The sequence below is a fragment of the Schistocerca serialis genome, chromosome 1 (genome assembly GCF_023864345.2).
Source record: "Schistocerca serialis cubense isolate TAMUIC-IGC-003099 chromosome 1, iqSchSeri2.2, whole genome shotgun sequence".
Lineage (NCBI taxonomy): Eukaryota > Metazoa > Arthropoda > Insecta > Orthoptera > Acrididae > Schistocerca > Schistocerca serialis.
The window spans coordinates 417,566,031-417,580,563 of record NC_064638.1 but is presented as its reverse complement, the minus strand read 5'-3'; the positions used below and the strand labels follow the sequence as shown (position 1 = coordinate 417,580,563).

Genomic DNA, 14,533 nt, shown 5'->3' with positions numbered 1-14,533 from the left:
GACCACCGGCTGTTAACTGCTGACTTAAAAGTTGTTCAAGTGCCAAAATTTAAAGAGAATGCCAGAGATTAAGTCTTGGTTGTTGAATGACATGGAAAAGAATAGGAAGCAGGAATAGCAGCCAAATTACCCAAAAGGGGGAATAGAAGAAGAACGGTCCTTATTCTAAGAAACCCTTGTTAGAGAAGCCACGGAAACCTGCGGAAAAACAACTGCCACAACAAACGAGGAGGAAACACCTTGGTGGAATGATCGGGTAAAGAAAGTAGTAAGAGATATGAACTAGTTGAAAAGAAAATTAGACCATGTGGAAAACAGAGGACAGATGATAGACGAAACGGATTAGGAATTGAACATCTAACTCAGGAATACCGGAGAAAGAAACTATATACAAGGTGCTGAAGAGTAAACGAAATGAATTTGTAAATATCCTTGCCCCGAAAACAGACGACGGTAAGTTAATACGAACAGAGGAAGGAATCAGGGATGAAATGAAAAAGTACTTCAATATGCTGCGAAATGGACATGGGGACAACACAACCACCAACGACTGTAGAGTAATTAATGAAGTCCAAACCGATGGAGACCCATTAACATGGCTTGAGGTAGAAGCAGCAATGAAGAGCATGCGCAAAGGAAAGTCTACAGGCTTTGATAATTTCAGCTCATACGTGATAACAAAGCTAGAATATTAGGCTTAAATTGGCTATATAGAGTGTTATCAGTGGTTTGGGAAGAAAACAAAATCCCAGAAGATTGGAATAAAGGAGTCATCATCCCTCTGACCGAAAAGGGCAATCGTCGAAAATGTGAAAATTAGAGAGGCATCACGCTGCTGTCACATACCCTGAAGCTGTTAGAAAAGGTCACAGAGATGAGATTTAGAACCTTCGCTTTAGGAAGAATGGATTCAGGAAAGACCGAGGTACTAAGGATCTTATTTTTGCAGTAAGAATGCTGACAGAAAAGTACTAGGAATATGGAAGAAATCTTATGATTGCATTTGTGAACACTGAAAAAGAATATGGCAGTGTTCCTCGAAATAAGATGCGAGAATGTTTGGAAGACCTAAAGGTGCCAAAGTACCTAACTGATAAAGTCAAGATGCTATACTTAAAATGTTCCAGCTGTGTCCAGATAGGACGATCAGAATGGTTTGAAACAAAGAGAGGTGTCCAACAAGGAAGTGTCCAGTTTGTAATAGTAATGGACATGATCATAAAATTTATCAAGAAAGTAGACAGCGAATCAAATTCCCTGATTTTTGCTGATTTACTAGTATGGGGAGAGGCAGAAGCTGAAGCACAGAAGAAACTTAATGTTTGGAACAACACATTCAAAAATTTCGGACTAAAAACAAGTAAAACAAAGACAGTAGAAATTACCATCAACAGGCAAGGAACAACCTCAAGTATATTTCTAGAACGAGTCGTAGTAGAAGTAGAATCTGTTTCACATTTCAAGTACCTAGAAAGCATGATTTCGAAGGACAACACCATTAAGCAGGAAGTACTCAGCATAGCACAGAAAATATCCAATTTTAACAGTCAAATAAGAAATCTTCTCTGGGATAATAAAATGCTACGAAAAGCAAAAGCAACCATCTACCGTGTCTATTTCATATCAGTCCTAGCATATGATTTAGAAACATGTACGCTTCTAAACAAAGACCTCAGCAGAATTCAGACAGTAGAAATGAGATTCATTAGAACTATGAACCAAACAACTAGAAAGGGCAAAAAAAGAGTGAGGTTGAGGTGAATAGAAAATTAGCTGGTGTTGACATTCCTATTACCATCGTCACAAAGAAACGAAGGCTTCAGTGGTATGGGCACATAATGAGAATGAACAGCCAAAGACTGCCAAAAGGTATTTCAACCTGAACATCATAGGAAGAAGACCACGGGGAAGACCAAGAAAACGCTGGATAGAGACTGTAATATCAGATGTAGAGGAGAAAGGATACAAATAGGAAGCTATCCTGGAACAGAAGACGTATGAAGAAAGAATTAGATGGCGAGCGCTTGTACATAACTCCTGGGAAACTGGAGTTAGAAAACGATGATGATGATGATTTTTTTTTGTAATCTTCATAATTAAGATGGTGCGCTGCTAGCGTCAATCTCCATCGATTGTCATCCCGATCATTGTGAGTCGCAGGGGCCTCTTGTGTAAAAGGGGAGACAATAATGATGAATTTGAAGGTGTGTATTCTTCAAGAATTAGTTAGCATGATCCTCAGATATTTTCATGATTCGGCGGTCTGGGGACATTTGGGTTTCTACATGACCTTGAAGCTAGTTCGTGAACACATGTTTTGGCCCAACTTCTATCGCGATGTTAGGCGATTTGTGGATAGCTGTATCCAGTGTAAGCGCGCTAAGCTCGATGTGGGACCTCGCAAGGGCCTACTACAGTCGGTTAGGGAGCAGTATCCTCTTGACCGCCTTTTTATCGACTATATCGGACCACTACCCCGTACCAAGAGGGGAAATAGGTACATACTTGTAGTTATCGACGCCTTTTCCCACTTTACATGGCTCCTACCCACCCGAGGCATAACAGCCGAAATTACGGTACAGCAGCTGTCCCGGATCGTTTCCTGGTTTGGTCCTCCGAAGAATTTGGTGAGTGATAATGCTCCCGCATTCTTGTCTAACATCTTCAAGGGTTTCTGTTTTACTAACGGGATTAAGCATACATTGCCTTGGCTCAATCAGGCGTTTAATTCTGGCAGACAGAAACCACTGGCACTGTACCCAGTCGATTGATGTTTGCTTACATTCCCAACTCCCCTCTCTAATTTGTGGGAGATTAATGACCTTCTCCCGCTTCAGGTCACCCTTTCTAGCTTGCGCGAGAATTGGCAGCGGGCCAAGTGTAACATCGATCTTGCCCACCAACGTGAAGCAGCTCGGTACAATAAGGGTAGACGCCACTTTCAGGGGAGGATTGGTGATGTGGTGTTTGCGAGGGATGACGTCAGTAAAACAGGGTTCGGTCTTAAGGGGCAACAGGCCACGATTCCGAGATCCTTGTCGGATCGTGATGATTCTGAGTCCCGTAAATTCTGAGGTCAAGGACCTCGTATCTGGTCGTAAATCTCGGGTCCACCTGAGTCAGTTTAATCTCGGGGACCGGGGCACTTCCTAGACTATTCTACCGCTTTCTTGGCTGCCCCCGTGTTCATCTTCGTGGGGTGTAGGTTCAGCTGGTGTGCTGCTGGCGCCAGTCTCCATCGATTGTCATCCTGATCGTTGTGAGTCTACTTTCGACAGCTACTTGTCTTCTTGGCTTCTTTGGCGGACGGCTATTTAACTGCGGCGCGCGCGCTCTGCTGGGGCTTGAGTTCGGGTTTCAGCTGTGTGAGCGGCAGTGACGTGTGCCGCTGTAAATGTATGCAGAGTGGCGGGTGGCCGAGTCGGTACGACGGAGGAGCGTGGGCAGCTGCTGCGGCGTGTTTTGCCGTTGGAATGCAGATCCACTGCCGACGGTGATTGGGATTTCCTTGAGATTTGAAGGACAGATTTCCTTCGCGTCTGTTACATGTTGCTCAAAGTGAATGGAGTCGTCGACTTGTTCCTTGGTGGGTTCTGTTCATGTTAATTGAATACCCGAGTGCACTGAAAACTATCTTGATTGTTCCAGTTACTTGTCACTCTATTTGGTCTGGCCGCCTGATATGTTGACGGCATTTAAGGGAGTGCTACCCACGCACAACAAATAGACATGAAGCCCTGCTTAATGCGTAGCTAGAGGTCATACCAAGCAGTGCGTAAGTCTGTGCCTGGCGTTCGAGAGCGGGCCGAAATAATTTTCCCTGTTTCCTTTTTCTATGTAGTTCAAATGGTTCAAATGGCTCTGAGCACTATAGGACTTAACTACTGTGGTCATCAGTCCCCTATAACCTAGAACGACTTAAACCTAACTAATCTAAGGACATCACGCACATCCATGCCCGAGGCAGGATTCGAACCTGCGACCGTAGCAGTCGCGCGTTTCCGGACTGCGCGCCTAGATTCTATGTAGTTATTTTATTTGTTTGTTCTAGAGAAGTGGCTAAACAAATTTTAAGAGCCTTTACTGGGCAAGTGGTCACGAAGGTTAGTTCTGCTTGGGTTCGTTTTGTGCCGTGTATAATTAAAGGTTTCTTTATAACCAGTTAGGCAGATATGTTTTGTGTATCTGATGCGCCAGAATGTTGTCTGCCGCTGATGTTTATATGTTTCAGAAAATTGTCAGTGGTTGACGCGAGCAAGTTCCGATCTGGGTATCACGGTGGAAGAGGGAAATTTAAGGACCTGGATCGGTGTCTATGGTTACGTTGTTAGTGTCCTGCAATTCTATCTTTCCGGTGGAGCGTTGTGGTTTTCCGGAAGCTTAATTGTAGCTCAAAGTAGAGTATAGTTCTACTTCACCTTCTGGTCCATGAATCTCCTGTATCGGTTAGAATCTTTCGGTCTGCTCGCATCCATAACTAATTTTCAACGTAAAATTGAAACGCCCTATTTTAAGACTACTTAATATGCTATTATTATATTCTGGGGATTAAATGTATGTGAACCACGTACCTGTAAGTAACACTAAAGAGAAGCCTAGTTGAGTGTATTAATCTGATAATACTTTTAATTTGTTTGAATTGCTTAAGATTTTGCATGAGCCGAGGTCTGGCAGCCACATTACACGAGAAAATGCGAAAAGTGTTAATATATAGTAAAAACCTAAGAAAACCTCTCGTTTTTGTCATTTGTCTTCGTAATGACGTAATGCCAGATAGTCACATTCCTCGCTTTTCTCTCGGAAACGTTTACATTTATCGTCTGGAAATTTATGTCACGTACAAAATAGAAGCTTCTAAGTTGATTCAATCGACAAGTAAGACATATCACAGGTCATGTTTTAGTTATCGAAAATTCAGTTATTGGCCGGTTTTTGTGTCTTGCAGTTGACCTAGGACCTTAAGATCAGTCCAAGGAAGATGTCTTAGTTGTTGGAAGTAGTTTCAGAATTTGATATGAGTTATGTGAAAGCCAGTTTCTATGTAAGTCATGAAGCATGTTTAAAAGGTTTGTGTGATTTAGTTATGTCAGTTAAATTTGATTAATGGTGGTGTTATGAACATTGTTTTAATTAGTGAAAATTGGTTGAGTAAATTTTGAAAGATCTGTGTCTTTGGGCTTTGAATGCATTAATGTTTTAATCTGAATCCTGCTGGTGGTTCGGTAGGGCAGGTGCCTTTTATTATAATCGTTGTTACTGTTAATTTCATTAAGAGTATGTGTTTGTAATAAAGAAGTGTATGGCAACTACAAACTGGTTATGTGTTTAATTTCGATGTGTAGAAAGGAATAACACATCAATAATCATTAATATAATTCTGGATATTGTAACACACGTAAAATATGTTCGATACCGGGTAAGTGTCGCAAGATTGATTGGACTCTGAAAGTACTCGGTATAGAAACGGAAGTATCTAATACTTAGTTCTATTTACTTCTGTCGTAAAGCCATCGGCACACGGACCGTGCATCCGAACGTTGAGCGTTGAGCGTGCCGAGTTTTTGACGTCATACCGTGGAATAGATCGTTCGGGAGTCTTTCCGAACGTGCAGAGCAATACCTGGTATGCCAGATATTCTGAGCGTGCGTCTGAGCGTTGACCAATGAGATGTCACAACGCCACCTACGTCACACGCACGCCGTCTCCCTTCAGTACAGAGTTGTGAGGCGCATTCATTTGAAGACTATATGTATGTATTCCGTTTCTGAGCATCAGCAAATTAAGAATCACTGGAAAACCCTTTGTTAACTGTGTGATTCGTTCCAATAAAATAATGAGAAACATCATATTCGTGGCAAAAGAATTGCTGTAACTTGCATATTATGAGAGTAGCCTATTTGAAGGCAGCGACACACTGAAGATCCACCCAAAACGCATTGTTCTTGGTACAGTACGTTATAATTAAATTTCAATTAGTAATATATCTACGATTAAGATTTACAGCACGTGGTAACATATTGTGATTAGATACACTGCACGTGTTGCTGGTTTAGCGTAATGAATAGCGTCACTCTCCTGTAATGAGAAATTTATTGACGGCAGTGGTTCGCAAATTTTTTTCTTAATATTCGCGTTTTTATTAGGTTTTGACACTTTATTGTTAGTTTAATATAAGTATATACTATAATATTTGATGCTATGTAAATATAAGTTCCTTTTTTTTGAGGGGTGACTTTGTTCCATTGGCTTAATCTACAGGACAGCTTGCGCTACGTGTATAAAGATATTTTGCTCCTTTTTCTTTTACGCTTCGTAATTCACATGTTGCAAACATTCTGGTACTGGGTAAGAACAGTTATCAAGTAAGACTGACCTTGTGATTTTACTAAATTTTGGGAATGATGAAATAATGTTTATCTTATGCGGAGAAGCATTCCAAAATTTGTACCGCACTGTTTGTAATGGAACTTTTATAAGTCTGTGCCGTTACTGATTGGACATGGTAATTTCCTTTTCGTGAACGAAAGAGGAAATGTGCGTTTTAATAGACGTGGGAATTTTACGCTCGCCCGTTGAGTAAAGAGTGTGATTTACGAACTAGAAACATCCCTCAACTGCCGCTGGAGTGCGTTGCGATCGCGCTTGCCACGTTGTGGTCCACGTACCGTATGCACAAGTCGCATCGTTCCTGAGTGTTCAGCAGCACGTTGAACTTGGCACGCTCAACATTAACATTCGACAGCACGGCCCGTGTGCCGACGGCTTAACGTCGGCGAACAGTGTTGTACATTGAGCTTGATGAGTAGGTTGTTACTTTAAATTCATACTTCATCAAAAAGTGTCCCTTGCGAAGAGTACAGGCCTTCTGCAGTAGATCCGGCGACCGGAAGGTACGGCCCCTGCTGCCGTCCCCCGCCCCTAGCAACCCCACCGGCCGGCCTGCGGGGAGCTGGGGTCAGGCGCCTGCGGGCGCGGCGAGCAGAGGCCGTGAGCCAGGCTATTGGCTGCTGACTGGTGGCTGCCCTGATGGATGGCCGGTGACCCGTGCCGCGTCCATCTGGCGGCGCCTCCCTTTGTGCGCGCGGCCGCCACTCATGCGGGCGGACGCCCAGCGTCTCTCGCGGCTCCGTGTCCGCCGCCACGTCACTCCACACCACACCACACCATGCGGTGCCGTGCTGCCCGCATCCTGGACCGGTCTCCAGTTCGCTGCTCTCCGGTTACGTGTAAGCTGTCCGGCCCCGCGTCTGTTGCTGCGAATCAGTTCACAATAAAGTGCCTGGCAGACGGTTCAATTAACCACCTCCAAGCTGTCTCTCTACCGTTCCACTTTCGAACGGCACGTAGGAAAAACGAGCACTTAAATTTTTCTGTGCGAGCCTTGATTTCTCTTATTTTATCGAGATGGTCATTTCTCCCTATGTAGGTGGGTGCCAACAGAATGTTTTCGCAATCGGAGGAGAAAACAGGTCATAGAAATTTCATGACAAGATCCCGTCGCATCGAAAAACGCCTTTGTTTTAATGATTGCTACTCCAATTCACGTATCATGTCTGTGACATTTCGCGATAATACAAAACGAGCTGCCCTTCTTTGTACTTTTTCGATGTCATCCGTCAGTCCCATCTGATGCGGATCCCAAATGTTTCAAATGGCTCTGAGCACTATGGGACTTAACATCTGAGGTCATCAGTCCCCTAGAACTTAGAACTACTTAAACCTAACTAACCTAAGGAGATCACACACATCCATGCCCGAGGCGGGATTCTAACCTGCGACCGAAGCAGTCGCGCGGTTCCGGACTGAAGCGCCTAGAACCGCTCGGCCACCGCGGCCGGTATCGGATCCCACACCGCACAGCAGTACTCCAGAACAGGGCGGACAAGCGTGATTTAACCAGTCTCTAAAAGTACACCTGTTGCACCTTCTAAGTGTTCTGCCAATGAATAGCAGGCTACGGTCGCAGGTTCGAATCCTGCCTCGGGCATGGATGTGTGTGATGTCCTTAGGTTTATTAGGTTTAAGTAGTTCTAAGTTCTAGGGGACTGATGACCTCAGCAGTTAAGTCACATAGTGCTCAGAGCCATTTTTTAATGAATCACAGTCTTATGTTTTCTCTACCCACAATATTATCTACGTGATCGTTCCAATTTAGGTTATATGTAATTGTAATCTCTAAGTATTTAGTTGAATTTACAGCCTTCAGATTTGTGTGACTTACCGCGTAATCGAAATTTAGGTGATTTCTTTTAGTACTCATGTGAATAACTTAACACTTTTCCTTATTCAGAGTCCATGGCCACTTTTTGCACCATACAGATATCTTATCTACATCATTTTGCAACTCGTTTTGATCATCTGATGACTTTACAAGACGGTAAATGACAGCATCATCTGCAAACAATCTAAGACAGCTACTCAGATTGTCTCCTATGTCGTTAACATAGATCAGGAACAATAGAGGGCCTACAACACTTCCTTGGTGAACGCCGATATTACTTTTGTTTTACTCGATGACTTTGCGTCTATTACTACGAACTGTGATCTTTCTGACAGGAAATCACGAATCCAGTCGCACAACTGAGGCGATACTCCGTAGGCACCCAGTTTGGTTAGAGGACGCTTTTGAGGAACGGTGTCGAAAGCCTTCTGGAAATCTAAAAATATGGAATCAATTTGACATCCCCTGTCGATAGCACTTATTACTTCATGAGTATAAAGAGCTAGTTGTGTTTCACAAGAACGATATTTTCTGAATCCGTGCTATGTGTCAATCTCTGGTTTATTAATGAAGGAATAGACTTCCTAAATGAGTGCGCGAACATTGTTGATATTTCTTGAGTAAAACCGTCTATTCGCTTAATGTATTTCTTTCTTTATAACATTGTTTCGGCTGGTGTCCTCATCAGGCCAAAACTTAGAACTTGTAAAATATCGTTCACTGTAAGTCAGTAAAACGAAGTGTGCATAAACCGGTCGCCAACTGTTAATTTAGCTCAAAAATTTATCTTTGCAAAAATGTTTGAGCTAAGTTGACTGTTGGCGCCACGACTAGCCATAGGTCGTATCCATTGACAATTTACAGGTAAGTGAAACGATCCATCCAGATAACCTCGTGCGTTACCATGTCACCTCCGGGATTCTGGGAGCTGCGTGGGCCCCAGATCGAATCCGTCCTGCCGACTAACGTCGAGGGCCGATGTGCCGACCAACTTGGATGTGGTTTATAGGTAGTTTTCCGCATCCGACTAGGTAATCATGTCTCGCCTCAGGTACACGATTCTCAAGAATTTAGAGACCGTTCGCTCACTTTCGGATGGGTTAACACTAGGCGCAGACCGAGCGAGGTGGCGCAGTGGTTAGCACACTGGACTCGCATTCGGGAGGACGACGGTTCAATCCCGTCTCCGGCCACCCTGATTTAGGTTTTCCGTGATTTCCCTAAATCGTTTCAGGCAAATGCCGGGATGGTTCCTTTGAAAGGGCACGGCCGATTTCCTTCCCAATCCTTCCCTAACCCGAGCTTGCGCTCCGTCTCTAATGACCTCGTTGTCGACGGGACGTTAAACACTAACCACCACCACCACCACCACTAGGCGCAGACAGTTATGGTATACAAATTCCGTCCCTGGGGAGGGAGTGGGGGATGTAATCTCGTTCGCTGTTGTGGACACCGAGGACAATTTCTGGTACGATGCGGAGCATTTTTGTACTCCAGCTTGGAGATAAGGACTCCCCTTTCCACAATGATCATAAATGGCTTGTAGAGGCCTACGAAGCCTACTGAAGACCGAGCGACTTTCTCAGGATGGCAGGGCAAGAATCTCTATTTTGGAATGGAGTCACTAGTGCGAGTTCGAAATGGCCAACGAAGTTCCCTGCAAACGGCTACTCCATCTGATTGCCCGAAAGGCCTGAGAGTTACTGAGAGGAAATTAGGTAGGAAATAGGGAGTTGAGGTAGTAGATGAATTTTGTTGTTCAGGCAGCAAAGTAACTGAAGTAGCGAGGATATAATACGCAAAGTGGCGATAGAAAAACAAGCGTTTATGAGAAGGAGCAATATTTAGACTTTAAAGTAATTTTAAACGTCAGGATGCGGTACTGAATCGAACTGGGGAGAAAGGAAATTTATGGCACAACTTGACTAAAAGAAGGGATCGGTTGATACGAGACGTCCTGAGGCATAAATAAATAACAAATCTGGTATCACAAGACTAGATAACTACTGCACCCCACATCCGCTTTATCCCGCTTAATGTAGTCAAGCCTCCCTCTCTTCACTGGAAATGGAAATGATCGTATGGCGTCAGTGACAGGGAGTTCCCAGGCGAGAAGTTCGGCCGAAAATGGGGATGAAATGATGATGGGGACAACGCAACACCCAGTCCCTGAGGGGACAAAATCTCCCACCCCAGCCGGGAATCGAACCCGAACCCCTGCGTGGCTTTCCATCGCGCTGACCGTTCAGCTATTGTGGCGGACCCTCTCTTAACTATCAAGCCGCGTTACTCGAGCTTTTGAAGATTTGCACTGCCTTCTTCATTCTGAAATGAGTACCGGGCTCGATGTTTTCCTCCTATACAGAGTGGCACACACTGTATGACGCACAACGTCCTTCAGCTGCTTGGCCAGAACTGTAATCCACAGTTTTGGAGACATATCAAACGAGTTGTCCCACTGTTTAAGACGCAGGATACGCATTCTAGAGGAACATGATTCAAATACTGATACGGATGCTCTTTCTAAATTATTTCAGGAGAAAATAAGAACTGCAGCGGATTCTCTGTGCTCACGGCTGGTGTCTGATCTTGACATCAATTAAACGTTTACTATAACCTTCCTGTCGTTCCCCAGAGGCAACAAACTGAGTACTTTCTTGTGAGGATTCCTGTGGTCAAACTAGACAGAACCACTCCTCTACCACATTATTACGATTACCGGACACATCGGCAGTTGATTACAGTTTGGTGGAGGAGGGGGGGGGGGGATGTGAAATCCAACACTAATGGTTACACATTCTAATAGAGCGGTAAAACCGAACGTTTTCTTAAATAGCAATATTTTCCGGAGGTCATTGTAGCAGTACTTACAGCCGGAAGCACCACAGAATTTTTAACCTGTAAGATACATTCGTAGCATGCCTTGGAGCCCAGTGAGGCGTCTTCTCTTCCTGTGTGTATTAATTTCTACGACTCGGCTGCGACTCTACGGTTCCACGATTCACTGCGCGCGACCCGTGCCTGTCTGCCTGCCTCATAGCTGTACGCCTCCCACCTCCCACAAGTGGTAATGGAACACAGCACCCACCTCTGATTAAAGCCCAGGCAAGAAGCACTTTGTCACTTACATTAGGGCTATGACGTTGACAGCAAAGAAGCTTCAGTATTCTTATTGCTGGCTAAAGTACTGATTCTGTACAGAGTGGGAAGAAACAACCGCATAATAGTTTCAGTGCACTATAGCATGTCGAATCGAGCATAATTTTCTAGGTCGGAAAGGGGCCGTTGTGAAGCTGCAGCTATACAGCTATACAGCGACAGCCAATCATCGATGAGTCGTGGAAGTTTTTTGGGGAAGCGAAGCGAACGTGTTCCTTTGTTTCTAGCAGTGTCCGATCGGTAAAGTAACTGTATACGTTAGACTAATAGTTTTCTCGTACTGCACATTGACAAAAATTGAAATATGGAACATTTACAGTTCATAATATCATTGCACTTTACAGTGTCCAAACTCAACTACCTTACGGCAGCGCTGATTCTGCAGTACAGTTTACACTGAGCTGACAGAAGACATGCGAGAAAATTATACACATATGCAGGGTGAAAAGTATTTAAACCGACAAACTCTGGGAGGTTGTAGGGGACAACAAAAAAAATATTTTCCCAAATGTCATTTTTTCCTATGAGGAGTATCTAAACCGGTAGACGAAGATTTCTCTGGTGGGCAAATTAATTAAACCAACAAACACTTTTCAATTTTTTTATGACAAAGTGACAACAACTAGGTAGCAGATACGGTCCAATTAAACAGTCTCCAACAACACCGACCCACACATTAACCGCACTTGATGAGCGCTAGTAACTGTGGCATGTGGGTTATCCTCACTCCAAACATGCGAATTGTGAATGTTGAAGACTCCATCACGCCCGAACGTTGCTTCATCGGTAAACAATACAGAAGATGGAAATTTAGGATGCATTTCACACTGTTCCAGGTACCACTGCGAAAACTGTACTCTGGGTGGATAATCAACTGGCTCCAGGTTGTGGACACGCTGTAAGTGAAATTGACGTAACAATTGCTCTCGAAGGACTGTTCTTACATTCGTCTGATTCGTCCCCATGTGACGTACCATTGCACGAGTGCTGATTGAAGGATCCCGCTCCACATTCTGCAAGACAGCTTCCTCTAATTGCAGCTTTCTTACCGTGCGACGGCATCCCTGTCCAGCTAATCTGCTAAATGACCTGGTCTCACGCAGACGTTGGTACACAGCATCAAAGGTCGTATGATGCGCGATGCGGCGATTAGGATATTGTTGTTGAGAAACCCTCTGTGCAGCTCGTCCGTGTCGTGCGCTATGTAGTACGCACTAACCATATCAGTCTACCCACTCCAGGTGTATCGCTCCATTAATAAACAGAGACAATGCACTACTACTACACTGGTGGACAGCAGTTGCCTACAAATGAAGAGCGTAATACGCTCTCTAACTACTGAAGATCGTAATACGGCCTCTATCAACGGACGAGCGCAATACGGCCTCCAACGGTTTAAATAATCCTCGTACGAAAAAATGAGGTTAGGGAAAAATATTTATTTTGATGTCCCCTACAACCTCCCAGAGTTTGTCGGTTTAAATACTTTTCACCCTGTAGAATTGGTGGCAGTATCGCTTACACAAGGTATAAAAGGGCAGTACATTGGCGGAGCTTTCATTTATACTCACTTGATTCATGTGAAAAGGTTGCCGACGTGATTATGTGCGCACGACGGTAACTGACAGACTTTGGACGCGGAATGGTAGTTGGCGCTAGACGTATAGGCCACTTACAATTCGAAAATCGTTAGGGAATTCAATATTCCGCGATCGACAATGTCAGGAGTGTGCCAAGAATACCACATTTCAGGTATTACCCCTCACCACAGACAACGCAGTGGCCGATGGCCTTCACTTAACGACCAAGAGCAGCCGCGTTTGCATGGAGTTGTCAGTGCTAACACGTAAACAATACTGCTTGAAATAACAGCAGAAATCAATGTAGGACGTACACTGTTAGTATCCGTAATACCAATGTGTCGAAATCTGGCGTTAATGGGCTATGGCAGCAGACGATCGACTCGAGTGTCTTTGCAACCAGCAAGACATCGCCTGCAGAGCCTCTCCTGGGATCCTGACCATATCGGTTGGACACTAGACCACTCGAGAGCCGTGGGTCAGATGACTCCCGATTTCAGCTGCTAAGAGCTGATGCCCCCCATGAACAATGGACCTTGCCGTTAGTGGGGAGGCTTGCATGCCTCAGCGATACAGATAGTCGTACCATAGGTGCAACCACAATGGAGGGTTATCTGTTGAGAGGCCAGACAAACTTCTGGTTCCTGAAGAGGGGCAGCAGCCTTTTCAATAGCTGCAGGGGCCACAGTCTGGTGATTGAATGACCAGGCCTTGTAACATTAAACAAAACGGCCTTGCTGTGCTGGTACTGCGAACAGTTGAAAGCAAGGGGAAAGTACAGCCGCGACCTTCCTTGAAGTCATGCAAAATTACTGTATTGTTAAACGATGATGGCTCCTCTTGGGTAAAATATTCCGGAGGTAAAATAGTCCTCCATTCGGATTTCGGGGCGGTGACTACTCAGGAGGACGTTGTTATCAGGAGAAAGAAAACTGGCGTTCCACCGATCGGAGCGTGGAATGTCATATCCCTTAATTGGGTAGATAAGTTAGAAAATTTAAAAACGGAAATGGATAATTTAAATTTAGATATTGTGGGAATTTGTGAAGTTCGCTGGCACGAAGAAAAGGTCTTCTGGTTGGGTGAATACAGGGTTATAAATACAAAATCAAATAGAGGAAATGCAGGAGTAGGTTTCATAATGAATAAAAAAATAGGAGCCCTGATAAGCCAGCACGAAAAGTATAGTGAATGCATTATTGTAGCCAAGATAGACATGAAGCCCACGCCTAACACAGTAGTACAAGTTTATATGCCAACTAGCTCCGCAGATGATGAGGAGATTGAAGAAATGTGTAATACGATACAAGACATTATTCAAATAGTTAAGGGAGACGAAAATTTAATTGTCATGTGAGACTGGAATACGATAGTGGGGAAAGGAAGAGAAGGAAGAGTAGTAGCTCAATATGGACTGGTGTAAGGAACGTAACAGGAAGCCACCTGGTAGAACATTGTATAGAGCATAACTTAATCATGAAAGAAGGTTGTATACATGGAAGGAGCCTGGAGCCACTAGAATATTTCTGACAGATTATATAATGGGAAGACAGAGTTATAGGAAACAGGTTT

At 44.1% G+C, this 14,533-nt stretch overlaps 1 protein-coding gene across 1 annotated transcript in view; it reads right to left on the bottom strand.

Moving 5' to 3' along the window:
* Positions 1-14,533, bottom strand: part of LOC126476006 (protein rhomboid-like) — a 239,307-nt gene that overhangs the window by 193,363 nt on the left and 31,411 nt on the right. The window lies entirely within an intron of this gene.